At 46.1% G+C, this 14,878-nt stretch overlaps 1 protein-coding gene across 1 annotated transcript in view; it reads left to right on the top strand.

The window, feature by feature from the left end:
- The first annotated feature begins 294 nt into the window (after positions 1-294).
- Positions 295-14,878, top strand: part of LOC122392637 (rootletin-like) — a 56,284-nt gene continuing 41,700 nt past the window's right edge. The window contains exon 1 of the mRNA XM_043387723.1: positions 295-340. The gene's annotated coding sequence lies outside the window, so the exon portion shown is untranslated. The remainder of the gene's footprint in view (positions 341-14,878) is intronic.

The raw sequence follows: 14,878 nt of genomic DNA, 5'->3' as shown, positions 1-14,878 counted from the left end.
GCTTTCCCCGTTGCATCAAAAGTCGCATGTGCACATCTGGGTTGTTCGTTACCTTTCCATGTCCCTCATGCTCTCTCCCGCCTGCGCCCGTGAACTGTGGGCGCCACCACTGCTCCTCTCAGCCCTCCGTCACTGATCCCTGACGCCGCCGCTGCTCCCCTCTGCCCCCTCACCTGCGCGCCTGGCGGCGCCGCTGGCCGAGTGGTCTCGTCCGTCGGTTTCGTTGTGTTATTGACGTGCGTGCGCGGCCTGTCGGGGCCGACGGGCGGGGCGGCGCCGGCGGCATTCCTCAGTCGGCACCTGGCCTCGGCCACGTGAGTCGCCGTCCCCACCTGCCCAGGTGAGTTCTGTGCGGGGGCGGGGCGGGGACGGGACGGGACGGGGTGGGCCCGCTCTACATTGGGAGGCTTCTCGCTCCGTTGTCATTAGGCCCCTGAACAGATTGACATTGGGAACATGGTGTGTGTACCTATAACGTTTGTTTCATGAGAGTGACTTTGCTTGGAGCCATGCATGTCATGGGCTGGCCTCGCAGATCCCTCTTATTTAATCTCGGGGTCCATCTCCTTTACGCCCCCTGGCCCTGACCCTGGCTGGACCCTGGACCCCGGCTTCTTTTGAATTAAGTAGCCTCTCGGGAGCATGCTCACGCACAGTCGGGTGGCCGTTTACGGAGCTGATTGGCCTGCCCATCGAGAAGGGCGGTGGCAGCGTCGGCGGCGCGTCTCGATGGCGCATCCGTAAGGATGAATGCGCTGACTTACCCTCGCATTCATATCATCCTTCCACCTGTGAAATGGCCTCCCTAGATTGAAAGGGGCTGGCGGCCACAATAATGCCTATTCAAAAATAGACTATCATGGACGGATTCCTGATGGCCGGTGCATCGTTAATTTAAAGTTGAACCATAGTGTAATAAATAACTTAATAACTGGTTGAACTTAGTTAACTTCTTCATCCTAGCTAAGCTGAAAGACAAGCAACTGCCATCATATCTTTCAAGTTTCAATGTAATTACGGGGCAGACTTTTTAACTTTCGCACATTCCTTGCACTCGGAAGCAGGGTTGCGGAGCCGGAGCCGGAGCCGGAGCCGTGAAACAATATAGCCCGGAGCCGGAGCCGGAGCCTGAGCTGGAGCCGTCAAAAAATGGGGCGACTCCGGCCTTTTTTAAGAAGAAAAATTCTTAACCTAATTCGGTTAGACAGTTCAAGGCAGTAAAATATGCGGTATTCAAAATATGAAAATAGCCTGTTATGCAAATACAAAAGCAACGTGCACCAATCTAATCGTCTTTTTTCTACCACCCGTATTTAATTGCATAGGGGATGTACTGAGCAATGGAGCCGGAGCCGGAGCCGCCGGAGCCGGACCATTTTACCGGAGCCGGAGCCGGAGCCGGAGCCGCCATGGCATTTCACCCGGAACCGGAACCGGAGCCGATTTTTTTTCTCCGGAGCCGGAGCCGTCTGAAATTTCCATGGCTCCGCATCCCTGCTCGGAAGTCTTATGCCCACCTTCTAGATTGCAATACTTATCATTTTTTCTTAACCTATATTGAGAGTAAAATTTAACTTCATCTTTTTTCAAGTACAGGCAAATCAATAGTTGATTACAAACTGATAAACCAATTTTAATCCGAAACATTACCTGATCAAGGATCAGCCTAATCCAGCCAATTAGCTGATTATCTCATCAGCTAAAAGCTTTCTCTAGTTGAATTTTACGGGCAATGGTGTGAGAGCCCATATTAACCCTCGCATGTGTGCGGCGTTTGCCAGCTTCTAATGTGTAGGGGGGGGGGGTCGGTTGGACCCCCCCCTTGCCGTTTGGCCCCTGATCGAGCTAGAGCTTCGCGGAAAAAACGAGCGTGTTGCCCGTGATGAGAGGAATCCGATGATACCCAATTTTAAGGTCCTAGGTCATTGGTTGACCTTCCAGGTCAGGTCAATGACCCAAAGTTGGGAAAATCGGGACGTGTTAGAAAGTCGTAAAGTATGGCTGCTAAGGGGTTTTTCGGGGTGCTGATCACGAATATCGTGTAAGTTTTGATCACAGATGATGTCTTTAAGCATTTAGACCAGGTCGGGTCAGGTCAGGTCAGGTCAACCAGTAGGCGTCGTGACGGGTATTCGTAGTACAGTGGGTCTATTTAAGATCTCCAGAGCCACCACGTGGCGCTACGGTCGGGGTAGGGCGAGTCCAAATCCCGAGGGGAGCGAGGTCACCGGTCATTGTGGGGGAAGGAGGGAGGGGGGGGTGACGCGCTGCTATCGCGGCGTGGAGCGTGCGTAGCGCCGGGAATGGGCCGCCCGCCACTGCGCCGCGGCTGAGGGGAGGGGATGCTGGCTGCGGGTGCGCTCCCTCAGGTATGGTGGTATCTCGGGTGGTGTTTCACCGGTGATATCTGCTGACGTCACACTTGTGGTAGTGTTGGAGCAATGGGCTTGTTGACGTCGCCATGGAAACCCAATTTGACACGTAGTAATAGCAGCGTCCTGCGATCGCCGGTGAAACAACACCCTGTTCATGTGAAGCCAGCAAGAATGCGACTGAAGGGAATAGCTATCTCAAACAAACGGGCAAGCGAAAGGCAACGCCTCAAACTTGCAGCAAAAATGTTAACCAATCATAATTGAAATCTAGGACCTATACTTTCAGTAGATCAGCTTGCATGATGTGTAAGGCTTTTCTAAATTTATATTCAGTTGCATAATTCCTTTCATTATTTTGGCACGTTCAGCCTTGATGGGTTTTTATCGGATCGAAAAGAATCACGAGTTGAAATGGGTCCAGAGAAACGAGCAAAAATAAAAAATGAAAATTCATGAAACTCAGCAAAACATTAAAATAAATATATAGGTGCGACAATTTTGACTTTGTTAAGAGGATATCGGGAAAGATAAATCACCGTGCTTGTCAGTATTGCAGTAAAAGGAAAGGTTTTGGCTAGTGTCTAGATAAAACCAGAGCCGTGTGGGGCTCGAACCCACGACATCGCACTCGGCACACAGATCACCCAGCCCCAACGCTACGAACACCTGTCACCCTGCGCCCCTGCGCAGCTTGCTGGATAGTGTTTCCGCCAAAATTGTTTGTTGAATGTCTGACGTCTGTAAATGTCACGAGGCCAAGCCCGAAGGTAAATGAGGGAGCCGAACCTGCTGAAAATGAGGCCGCTTTCTGGTCCCGGCGTTTCATTCTCCGGGTGGGTTAGCCCCGTTTAGCGCTTATCCTTTCGGGACCCTCTCAGAGCAGCCGCGGTTGTTTCCGCCGCTCGGCCCATTCGTGATGCAAAGTTGATAGTCACACGAACTTCATTTGAGGCCCCTGAATATACGACTTCGAAACTAATCGATTCTACAAAACCTTTTTCTTTCATCTATATGCATACATTTAACAGTGACTCCAGACTAGGCTGGTTTGGCTGGCCCTAAATAAGCTTCGTGTGACTATTAACTTTGCATCTCGACTGGGGCGCGCGGCGAAAACAACCGCGACCCTGAGTGGGTCTCGAAAGGCTAAACGCTGGACGGGATTAACCCGCCCGGAGAATAAAACGCCGGGACCAGAAAGCGGCCTCATTTCCAGCACCCGTTAGACCGGGTTGAACCAGGCTGGACCGGGGTCTTACACCCAATCATGATCATACAAAACAGAAGTTAGTTTCGGGTCACATATTCTTATATTTTTTTATTGTTTAACTTATTTTGGCTTAGTTTTTTAATTCGAAACCTTGTGCACAAAAATGCGATACTCGTCCACTTTTTCTCATTTCCTTTTAGCGACTAAATTTGACCTTAGTCCGATGTGACCCGTCATGCAAAAAAAAAATCGCCGGCCATGACAATTATTTGTCAAAAGGCGTTCTACGCAAGAAACATCAGCCAGTCCAAAACTGGTGAAGGATATTTTATGGTGCTGGAATTATCTTCAATGAAAATTTCAGGCTATATTTAGAATCTTAATCCTTTGAGCTATTCGGCGCACGGAGCATTCGCTAGTATTCCACTGCCAGCTGCATTACCAACATCGCAATAATTACCAACAATAATACCTACCATAGCATCATGCATTACCAACATCACATATGCAGTACTTTGAGTGCGTCATATAAGTGACAATAGATGAAACGACCACGGCAAACCCATGCCTTTATCCTTTCCTTCCAAGCAGCCAGGCTACGGGCCGCCAGGCCCGCCACCGCGATATGGAACAGCGAGCCGGCTGGAATGCGTCCTTTGCCTACGGCAGCGCCTAGCTGCGCCGGGGCTGTTTGACAGGTCACCCGCACCGTGACCTCGCCCCTCCCCACCTCCCCACCGGGCCCAGCTCGGTACTGACCTCCCCTTGAATTTGACATGGACTCGACTAAGGCTCAACGCCATCTAGTTACGTCTGGAGATCCTAACTAGATCCACTGTACGTGTCAACCGCCTCTGACAGCTTCGTAACATGTTACGAAGTCACCAAAACTACTTCGTAAATGTTCAAATGGTTGCTAAATTCGAATTCAGCTCCAAAAACTAGCCTAGAAACATGTAAAACTCGAAAAAGTGAACCGAGGTCACCCGAGGTCACCAAAGGTCAATGACCTGACCTGACCTTCAGGTGACCTTGACACCCACCCTAATGTATGGGAGCAACATCAAATCACATGTTTGAACGTTTGAAACCACGAAAAGCTTGCAAACGCGCGGCTAATGCGAGCCGACATACGCGAAATCGCGATTCCGGCCAAACATGGTCTCGGAAAAGAGGTCACAGGTCAAAGGTCATTTGGGTCAGGGTCATGAAATTTTTAGGATAGGTGTAAAATTGATCAATGCGAGGGTACTGAAAGTTTCGTCGCGATCGGCCGCTTTTTACGCGAGTTATTCGCGAAAAACCAGGGGGGTCCATCCGACCCCCCCCCTTACACATGCGAGGGTTAATCCAAACCTGATTATATCCACGGATACTACCAGAAGATAAACATAAACGCAACATAAACGTTTCCGAACTTCGTGCAGAAAATAATAAAAAAAAAAACTACCAAAATACTGCAACTCAGCTTGATATGATATCGTTCATTATGGATTTGATTTGAATGATGAGTTTTTATCCCTAAACGTTTTCTCGTAATCTCATAGGTACTCCATGCCTCGTTGCGCTATGCAGGTGTACGCGCCCTGCTGGGGGAGGGGAATATTCTGCCCCCTCAACTCCCGTCTACTGCTTAATTTTGAAATTGGATTTTAAGTCCAAAAAGGTGTCTATCTGATGCAATTTTTTACGACCAATGGAATGGTCCTATTTTACTTCTGTATCTATACAAGGTCTGGGACTCATGTCCATCTAGAGCTCAAGAACAGCAAGGTATTTTCCTAATTTTTCGTTGTCATTTGACCAAAATTTGAATAATTCCTGTATTATTGAACCGTTTTTTAAGAAAAAAAAGATGTAGGTTTAGACTGTACTTCCCTATCATATATTCTGTTTTTAAAACCAAAACTTTTGATTTTATAACGTTTTTTTTTATACATTAGTCACTTTTTGACCATTTTTGATAGAAATAAAAATGAAGAAAAACGAGATAGCCATTTTAACCTTTGCCGGACTTATTGGCTTTATATATTCGTGCTGGCCGAAGGGGGTGGGGTACGACCCCGCTTGCCGTTTTTCGCCTGGTGGAGCTAGCACGTATCGGAAAAAACGAGCGTGTGCGCCGTTACGAGACGCAGAGATTGATACCCGATTTTAAGGCCCTAAGGCAACCGGTGACCTCTGAGGTCAGGTCAAGTGCCTCAAGGTACGGTTCCGTTTTCGGTGAATAACTTCGGCTGCAAAGCCGCGATTTTGGCAGCATCGTGTTCGCCGCGCTCAGGCGCGTCGAATGATATACTTTTTGCTTGGATGAGGTCAATTTAGGGTGTTCTGTTGACTTGTTTGATTTTTGGTAATTTTGAAGCAAAAATAGCGTGATATAACGTCATTTAAACGTGAAAAAGGAAAAATGTGATGGATTTCGTTCACTTTTTCAGAAATCAAGATGTGCAATAATGTAACTATGTAGGTACTGATAGCTTGACGTAGCGGGCTTAGGGCGCTTGGAACCATATTGGCGAAAAATGGGTGGGGGCTGATTCTGACCCCCAGCGGGGCGCGCATAAAGGAGCGCCTATGCAATCCTTAATCCTATTCCGAAAGATAAGTGAAGATAAGTGAAAAAACTAATTATAATTACCCAAACCTGAGCTATACTTGAATCTGCTTGTACCAATGCACCATAGTAGGTATGTTTTCGTCTCATTATACCTATAAAAATACGGACCTGACTTTTTAGGTGTACATATTTTAAGTGCTTTTACCTTCTACATAAACCTATACATTAGGCAGGGACAGGATCACTGAGGGTCCCTTCGCGACAGTCATTGTGGGACATCGTCGATCAAAAAGGACTTGCTTGAATCACTCGTTTGTTTATAGCTGCAATGCCCGCCTCATCCATAGATTTCCGATACACACTCATTCTGCAAGGACGGTTAAGATCATACAACCTAAATACATCGATATTTCCGAGAAGTGCTTGAGACAAGAGGTTCATAAAACACCACATGGACTCCAGACAATGTATAATAAGTGTAGTGTGTTATGATTTGTCATTGAGGTATGCAATGTCAGTTTCAAATTTCTACACATATTATTTTATGCATTGAATGTGTGATTTTCGGATTGGTACCTAACTTGTATGTCATTTCATCAACTTTTTTACGACCAAATACTAGAAGGCGAATGGGACACAGTCTCTTGATAATTGCTCATTGATCCGTTTGCCGATGGACTGATAATTTCGGACAGGGTTTCTATTACCCGACAGGCTAGTCTCCCAATCTCCAACTTGTGATCCCTAATTTGAATCTAAATCGACCTACAAAATCCAGGTGGAAGTATTCAAATGGAGCTTGCCTGATTTTTTTCCTTACAAATTGGTCACGTCCAAGTTTGAGCGGTAGGTATGGTACCTAACTGCAGGCATATACATATTCCTTCTGCGTTGGGCGTAGCCAACTACAGCCAGGCTTCCCTCAGTCCATGCGCAGCCGGTCGATTGCATTGCAGGTCATACCGCCAGCTTTATACCTGAGGCCGTCTCGCTCGATACAGTTACGATCCGAGGCGCGGCCACCCACTCACCCCCCTGACCATAGACGGCGAGTGTATAAGGACCCAGGTCACCGTCCCATTGGCCGGCCACGCCCAAACGGGACCCCGGCCGGCGACAGCTGGGAGCCCGTTAGCGCCGCTGCACCCGCCGTTAGGAGCCGGCGCGGTGCCGTGTTGCCAGGAGTCGAGGCCGACCCTCCCGGAGACTGCTGCCGTCGATTTCAGTAATGCACCGGCCCCGCCCTGCATAAGCTATGCTAAATACAGGTGGCCACGCGAGCAGGCTGGTGACGAGGAGCCTAGCTTATGTGGGTCAAGTGGAGCGCTGTGAGTTACTTGGCAATCGTAACTGTATAGCACTCGTATTATCGACATACGCAACAGGTGTTGGCCAAATTATATTAAATATATTTGAGTTCATTCAAATAGACAGGGTATTTATTTCTGGCTCAACAACACGGCCAGTAACTGCATTTGTATTCACATAGTGTGTAGACTGTTTACATAGATAGCTCGGAATTTTCGGTTTAGTTTATGGGAAGACTTCTAGAAAAGTGAAAGAATGCATAGACACCAACAGTCGACAAGAAGAGAGGTATATTGCCTGATAACAATGATATCAATTGAAGTTACAGTACGTACAACAGTCAATGCACATCATGCAAAATTTCCTCGCGCCGGTATCAACCATTACAACCCTCTCAGACGGCATTCACTGCTGTTTAGAGTACATAATGCACATTACACGTTCATGATCAATAACGACTATTGCGATTACTGTGCGTATCATTTCTGTTCTATTCGGCCGATAAACAAGAAAACTGGGCTATGAAGAAATTCGGCATTAACCCGCGCCCTGCTGGGGGGGTGTTTGAACACCCCCCCTTGTGGTTTTTCGCGAATATCTAAAAAACGGCGGCGCGGAGCGCCGCCGTTTTTGGTACACCTTATCATACATCAATTCTACACATGTTGTGAAAATTTCAGACCAAGGTCATTCAAGGTCAGGTCACCAGGTCACTTGAAGTGACCTTACCTCATAAACAGTTTCAATGTCTGTCATAGCTACACCGAGTGACCGATCGCTTTGAAACTTTCAGTGATTGCTAAGAGCAATAGCATGTACAAAATGTATATCTCAGAATTTTGATATCGATGACCTAAGGTCAGGTCAATTTTGCGACCTCCCCATTATAAGTCAATGGGAGAAAATTGAAATGCGCCTCCTTTGGACGAAAGACATTATAAACACTCCCAAACACTGAATTACAAGTGGTTTAGACACACTGAACATGAAAATGGTGTCCGTGACCCCTGTTTATGCCCTGAGGTCATCTTAGGTCACGAATGGTATCTAACAGTTTTTCGCAAATAACTTTTGATAGAGGCATGCTAGAGCGATGAAAACGCCTTAGATGTGTTCAGCTCGACGATACGGATCGACTGATATGCAACATGACCCTTTCCGGTCAGGTCATGACCTTGACCTGAGGTCAAATTTTCAAGTTGACCTTTCAAGGTCAATTTATAGTTCATTCGATGCGTCTTGACGAGAGGAACACGATGCCGGTAAAAGTAAGCTCGTACATGGCTTGGGTCAAAAGTTATTGCAGAAAAACTGTTCCCGAAAAAATCGGCTATTTTTGCAGTTTTTGCCCCCTGCAGGCAAAACCGTTGACGTTAGGTCAAATCTGAGAGAATTACTCAGAAAGGGCGTTAATAGGGCTATCGAATGCGCTTTTCCGCGGCGCTGTAGCTCTATTGGTTCCCGAGTTATGCGTTGGCTTCTTGGAAATTGTCGACATTCGACCTGGAAATCGGCAGAATTTTGCCTTCAATGACCTCTGGTGACCTGACCTTTGACCTGACCAAAAAATTGACCGAAGTGATTTCCTCATTATTTTTTACGCTCTTTCGAACGCCGCCTTCCGCGTATCGCTACGTGGCCCAGGAGCCGAGTTAGAAGGGGGGGGGGGTGTTCAAACACCCCCCCCCAGCAGGGCGTGGAAATCCAGGACCCCCAGCCGGGCGCGGGTTAACACGCTTTTCGAAGTGATTTGGTCTTGGTTATGTTACCAATTCAAACTTCACCGATGTCCGGTGGTAGAGCCTTGTATGTGCGAAACGTGTTGTGGAAGTCTTCGCGGAACAATCCGTCCATAATAGCCGTGACCTTCTTCACGCACCTATCGGCTGTGAGCGTTTTAACCCGCTGTGGTCTCAGTCGTCCTTCTAGACGTTTTGGTGTCTGCTGCGACCCGGTAGTCCGGCTGGCTCTGTGACATGACTGGTCGACTGGCCCCCTGTCTGGCTTTGAATTAATAACGACACACTCGTGGCGGTGGGACCAGTTTCGATCCCACTGAAATGGCCGACTTTGGAGTTCATATTCACATCTACGATCGATGCCAAACTGGTCCAATTTGTTATGAGCATGACTGGATCCAGTTATGAGGGAGTTGTCAACCCCCAAAGGGCATTTGCGATAGATACAGGCTACAACTGTAGCATTGTAAGAGCTCTAATCAGTCCGTCTCGTTTGTGGCCGCTGACATTTCAGCGTTATTATTACAGGTACGGTTGAGTTGGTCTATGCAGAGAGGCTACCACCAAAGTTTCAGGCATGGACGTCCGATGCTGAAAATATTTGCACTTTCCAGTACAGCAAACTGGGTCGAACATGTTCAGGAAATAAGGAGCGTTTAATAATAGTATAGATATTCTACTTTCAGCCCCAATGCTTTCGTTAGCATTATTCTACTTGTCGTGGGGTAACAATAGCGCTAAAACGGTTCATATGTGAGTACGGAAGGTACTAACTGCATGCTATTCTTAGCACCTTTTAAAGTTTAGCACCGCTAGGGTACTGAAAATTGGTCTAGCAGGTGTAGGGTACTACATTTAGTACACGGATGCTAAACAAATATGGGTACTTATATTAGCACCTTGATACTAAACTAGATCTCAGTTAAGTACGAATAAAATGCTTAGCTTAGCACCGCTAGGGTACTGAAAATTAGTCAATTGAAAAGTACCTCTATGGTGCTAAACTTTTTTTACAGTGTACCTCACCTGCACGTTACGATAAAGTCAAAATGTGATGTTTGATATCCTCAAGATGCTTTGGAAATTGCAATATTCCAATATTGGCATTTGGCAATCAGATTTTCTTTCCGGTCTACGAGCAGAGCAGGGCGCCAAACTTCACTTGTAAACGGTTTTAAACGGCTCGCTTTAATGAACGGTTCTAGATATTTCTTCACAGGCGACGGGTTCAGTTGCCTTTGAAGAAATGACGCTTTAGCACATTCGACGGTTACTGTAAGACCATTCAGAATAAATACAGGGTCTTTCATAATGAATGCTACTTTTGAAAGAGCTATTTCTCAGGACATATATGTTCCTCATGTAATATGTACCATCACATGAAACAGAAACACATTAGCGTTTTTGCACACACAACTTTCATTTTAATGCTCCTCAGGAATTTTCCACTGTATCGCCCTTAATTAAGGCACACGTTTCGGCCCTCTGACGAAGGTGTCGACCCCGCGCCTCACAACGTCTGGGTCCAGGCTTCCAGTAAACCTCTCCACTGTGGTTCGCAGTGGATGGCTGCAGGAGGGTTTTGTCTCAGATCTGCCAATGCGACTCCCCAAAGCCAGTAGTCCAGCGGGGAGAGGTCAGGACTCCGTGGTGGCCATGGTCGCTCGGTGAGGCGGCTGATAACGCGCTCTTCGAAATTCTCGATCAGCCACTGGCGCAACAGCTGCCATGGTGTGCACTGTGGCACCATCCTGCTGGAACCACAGGCCGTCTCTTTGAACCTTGTCCCTGACCTGAGGCAGAGGCATTCCTTGAGCAGCCTGAGGTAAGCCACCCCGTTCAGTGTTGACCCAGGGGAGAGCCAATGGATGAAGACTTGTCCGTCGACCGTAATCCGTAATGCGTTTTAGTGGTGTCGACATACTCTGCTTTTCCGTGAAGGAAAATTGGCGTTGTGAATTTTTTTAGTTTTTGGGACAAAACCCTAATCAATTTGCAACAATACGCATATAAAATTCACGGGGAAGTGATAAATTAAGAGCTCCTAACTAAATGTTCAAAAGTAACATTCATTATGAAAGACCATGTAGGTATAAAATAAATAACATATGTTTTTTTAATCACATGATTTCATTTTGTATCCTGTCAAGAACTTCAGTTTATCGTCTCGTATGACAATGGAAATGTCCGCTAGCAATGGGTATACAGGCTTCGCCCTAAACTTATTTGCAACACACATGAGCCAGTAAGCCATTTGGTTTCGAAAGGCTTGTTGAGCCGATTTTGTTAATGAATAGGTATATTCAGGTGCACACGCAATTCCAAAGCATTAATATCTTGAATGATGCAAATATCAAATGGGTACGACTTATTAAATCCGACTTGAAAAGCACTTTTCTCAGCCAGCGGTTGTAATTTTGGTACATGTTTGCGTTTGTCTTTTCGAATGCACGTGTAACCAGTGATAGTGTCTGCCTAAGAAACACAAGCTGCAGTGACGAATTTGACTAAGTGCCATTTCTTATTTGTCTACCACATAGAGAATAGCCTGAACAGCATTCCCGGGTGCACTAGGAAACCATTTTAATATTAACACCTCGTTAGGAAGGAGAGAATTGAAGCTCTAAGCAGAGTGGTGCGGGCTTTTAGAGAGCATAAAGCATAATATGAAAGCAAACGTCCTACAGTCTCGTCTACTTGGGACAACTTATGATGACTATCGACCAAACACGCATGTATAACGGCTGCGTTTCTGGGAATGCTGACAATCTAAGTCATTTTCCCTGAATGTAGAATGACTTGTTACAAGATATTACATTAATTATAAAAACACTCAGTCACTCACTTGGATGCTACATACGACTGAACGCCACCAAAATTTTAACACACATATTATTTGACGCCCGATGCGGTTGTGAATTCATTGCAACTTTATCAACATATCGTTGCGTAATTAGTTTTGCCCAAAGTCTCACCACGGATCTTTACTTCACATACCGGGAGTCGCTCTCTGAGGGTCTGTGGTTCAATTGACTCGTTTTCTATATGTTCATATGTGTATTATTTATATGTCTTCATATACCTGCCCCATAGACCCCTTCTATGCCTGCCCTCATCTAACCCCATTGTATGACCGTGTGTTGCACTGACCCGTGACCCTCTGCGGCCCTAAGCTGACTCCCGGTGAATGACTGGTTATATAACTGACCCGTGACCCCACACTGCCCTCAACTGATCCCCGCCCCCCGGCATGTATGACCGTGGGTTATATGACTGATCCGTGACCCCGTGCCGTCCTCAGATGACCCCCGGTGTACATACTTACATAGGTACGGCCGTGGGACATGACCTGACCTGTGACCTGCAGTGGTGGGCACTCGTAACTTGACCGGGACTTTGATAACGATAATTCGATAACCTCTTTCGAGGTCAGCGACTTCGATAACGATAACTCGATAACCCAATCGGTCACTTCGATAACGCAATAACGATAACTTAAAAAAAAGCAAAAGGATAAAATATTTGTAAGGAATAAGCTTGTAAGTAATATTTAACCCAGTCACTCATACAACACATGCATTATTACCCAGCTGGTTACACAAGAAGGAGGGCTTATAACAGTGAAAATGTTATTTTCCTCGTACAAACAAACAAACGAACGTACAAACAAAACTTGAATGTCGTTGCTGACAGAGCTTGTTGGGCCGAAAGACATTCCAAATAGCATTTTTCAGTGCTCAATTTACAAAACTGCCATCTCAGTTTACCTCTAACCCCAAAATGAAGGTGAACTATTCCCTTTAACCCTATTCCTGGCGGGCTCCGCCGGGACAAGAAACTGGCGGGGGGGGGGGGCGATTCGGCCCCCCTTCAGATCTCAAAAACTACACATCGCAGCGACAAACGGCAAACGGCGTGTGATAGGTCGTTTAAAGATCTACAACTTTTACATAAAACATTTTCAGGTCAGGTCAATATTGAGGTCACCAGAGGTCATCAACGATAAAATGTTTTGGAATTAGTTACCTATATAACTTTTAAACTAAGAAACATAGAGACATAAAACCAATACATTTTTTGTTGCTCTCGCCGAGGCGATGCGAAATAAGTATGTGATGACCTTCACAGGTCAATTTGAAATTTGACCTGAGGTCAAGGTCAGTTCATTCATCAATGAGGTTGTGGGGTATGGTCATGCTGCATACCAAACGACGCGGCTTGACCAGGCGAGCAGTTTGGTACCACTTACAAGTCTTTAGCACCATCATGTCGTGATTTATTGACAGAAAAACGATTTATGACGTCACATGACCTCAGATGACCTTTGCTGGTGCCCCTGTCAATTAGCGGCACCAGGATCATCACCGATGAGATAATCTTCCATAATACTGAAAGAATTGGGTGGTTTTGACTCGTTTACACGAAGCAGGAGGCGTTTCAATATTTTCCCATGATAGGCTTGCAATGTAAAGGTCACGAGTCTGGCCTGACCTCAGGTCACAGATATGAAAATTCTGAGATATAAAAATTGCACATACTGGTACCCTAACTAAAACCTGAAAGAGAAGAAATTGATCGGTCAACAACTCTAGCTCTGGCGTGATTGCAAACTTTTCTGAGGTGGGGTCACCAAACCGCCTCTGGTGACTTGACCTGACCTGACCCGGCAACTTTTTTGTCAAAATGTGCGCAATGAATGTTAAGAAAAAGTCACCGAGTATGAACTTTCAGGTTTGCGGCGTTTGGCAATGGCACAAGAAAAACCTGAAGGGGGGCCTTAAAGGCCCCCCGCCAGGAATAGGGTTAACCCGCGCCCCGTTGGGCTCTGCCGAGCAACGCGCCCGGTTGGGGGGGGGGGCCATTTTGGCCCCCCCTAAGATCTCGAGAACCACGCAACATAGCGACAAGCGGTAAACGGCGTTGGATAGCCCCAACGGGGAACTACCTTGTGACCCAATTTTATTGACCTAGGTCAAACCGATGACGTCACAGGTCAGGTCAAAGGTCCAGTTTTCACCGTTTACAGGCACTTCAAGAAATGCGTTGTAAAATCGAGTAAAATGCATTTCATTGAAAATCATCGATGGGGAAATGTTCTTCAAACACATATTTTGCTATTTGAGGTCACTGATACCAGGTCAGGTCACAGAGGTCAGGTCACGGGGGGGTCACAATATGAAAGTGTCGTGTGATACATGTTTTATGGTCCATTTTACATGACAAATGCGATTATATGGGTCAGGCAGCCTTTGGGGCCAGCTTAGATCACGTTTTGGTCAAGGTCAGGTCAAGGTCAGGTCAAGGTCAGGTCAAGGTCAGGTCAAATTAGGTCAAATTTCAAAGTTAATATTTTTGCATAAAATGGGTATCGAATCGATGCAGCTCGTCACGGGGAGTTCAATGGTGGTCTTTGTTTTGCCGTACGTGGTCTAGAATTGCTAAAAATTGAGTTCAAAAATTTGACGTCATCATTTTTGAACAGTTTTTTTCGCTATAACTTGGCCAAAAAACGAGATATCGATCTGAAATTTGGTATGTATATAGAAGAGCGCTGGGACTATCACATATATTCCGGTTTTTTCGAAATTCGGAAAATTTTTGGATTTTTTCAAAGTTTTTCTAAAAAAATCAATTTTTTGATTTTTTTTGTCAAAAACCAAAAATTTTGAAAATCCGAGATAGCAGT

Source organism: Amphibalanus amphitrite, unplaced genomic scaffold, assembly GCF_019059575.1.
Source record: "Amphibalanus amphitrite isolate SeventyFive unplaced genomic scaffold, NRLGWU_Aamphi_draft 000024F_arrow, whole genome shotgun sequence".
Taxonomy (NCBI): domain Eukaryota; kingdom Metazoa; phylum Arthropoda; class Thecostraca; order Balanomorpha; family Balanidae; genus Amphibalanus; species Amphibalanus amphitrite.
The sequence above is the reverse complement of the archived record's forward strand: the minus strand, read 5'-3'. Positions and strand labels throughout refer to the sequence as shown.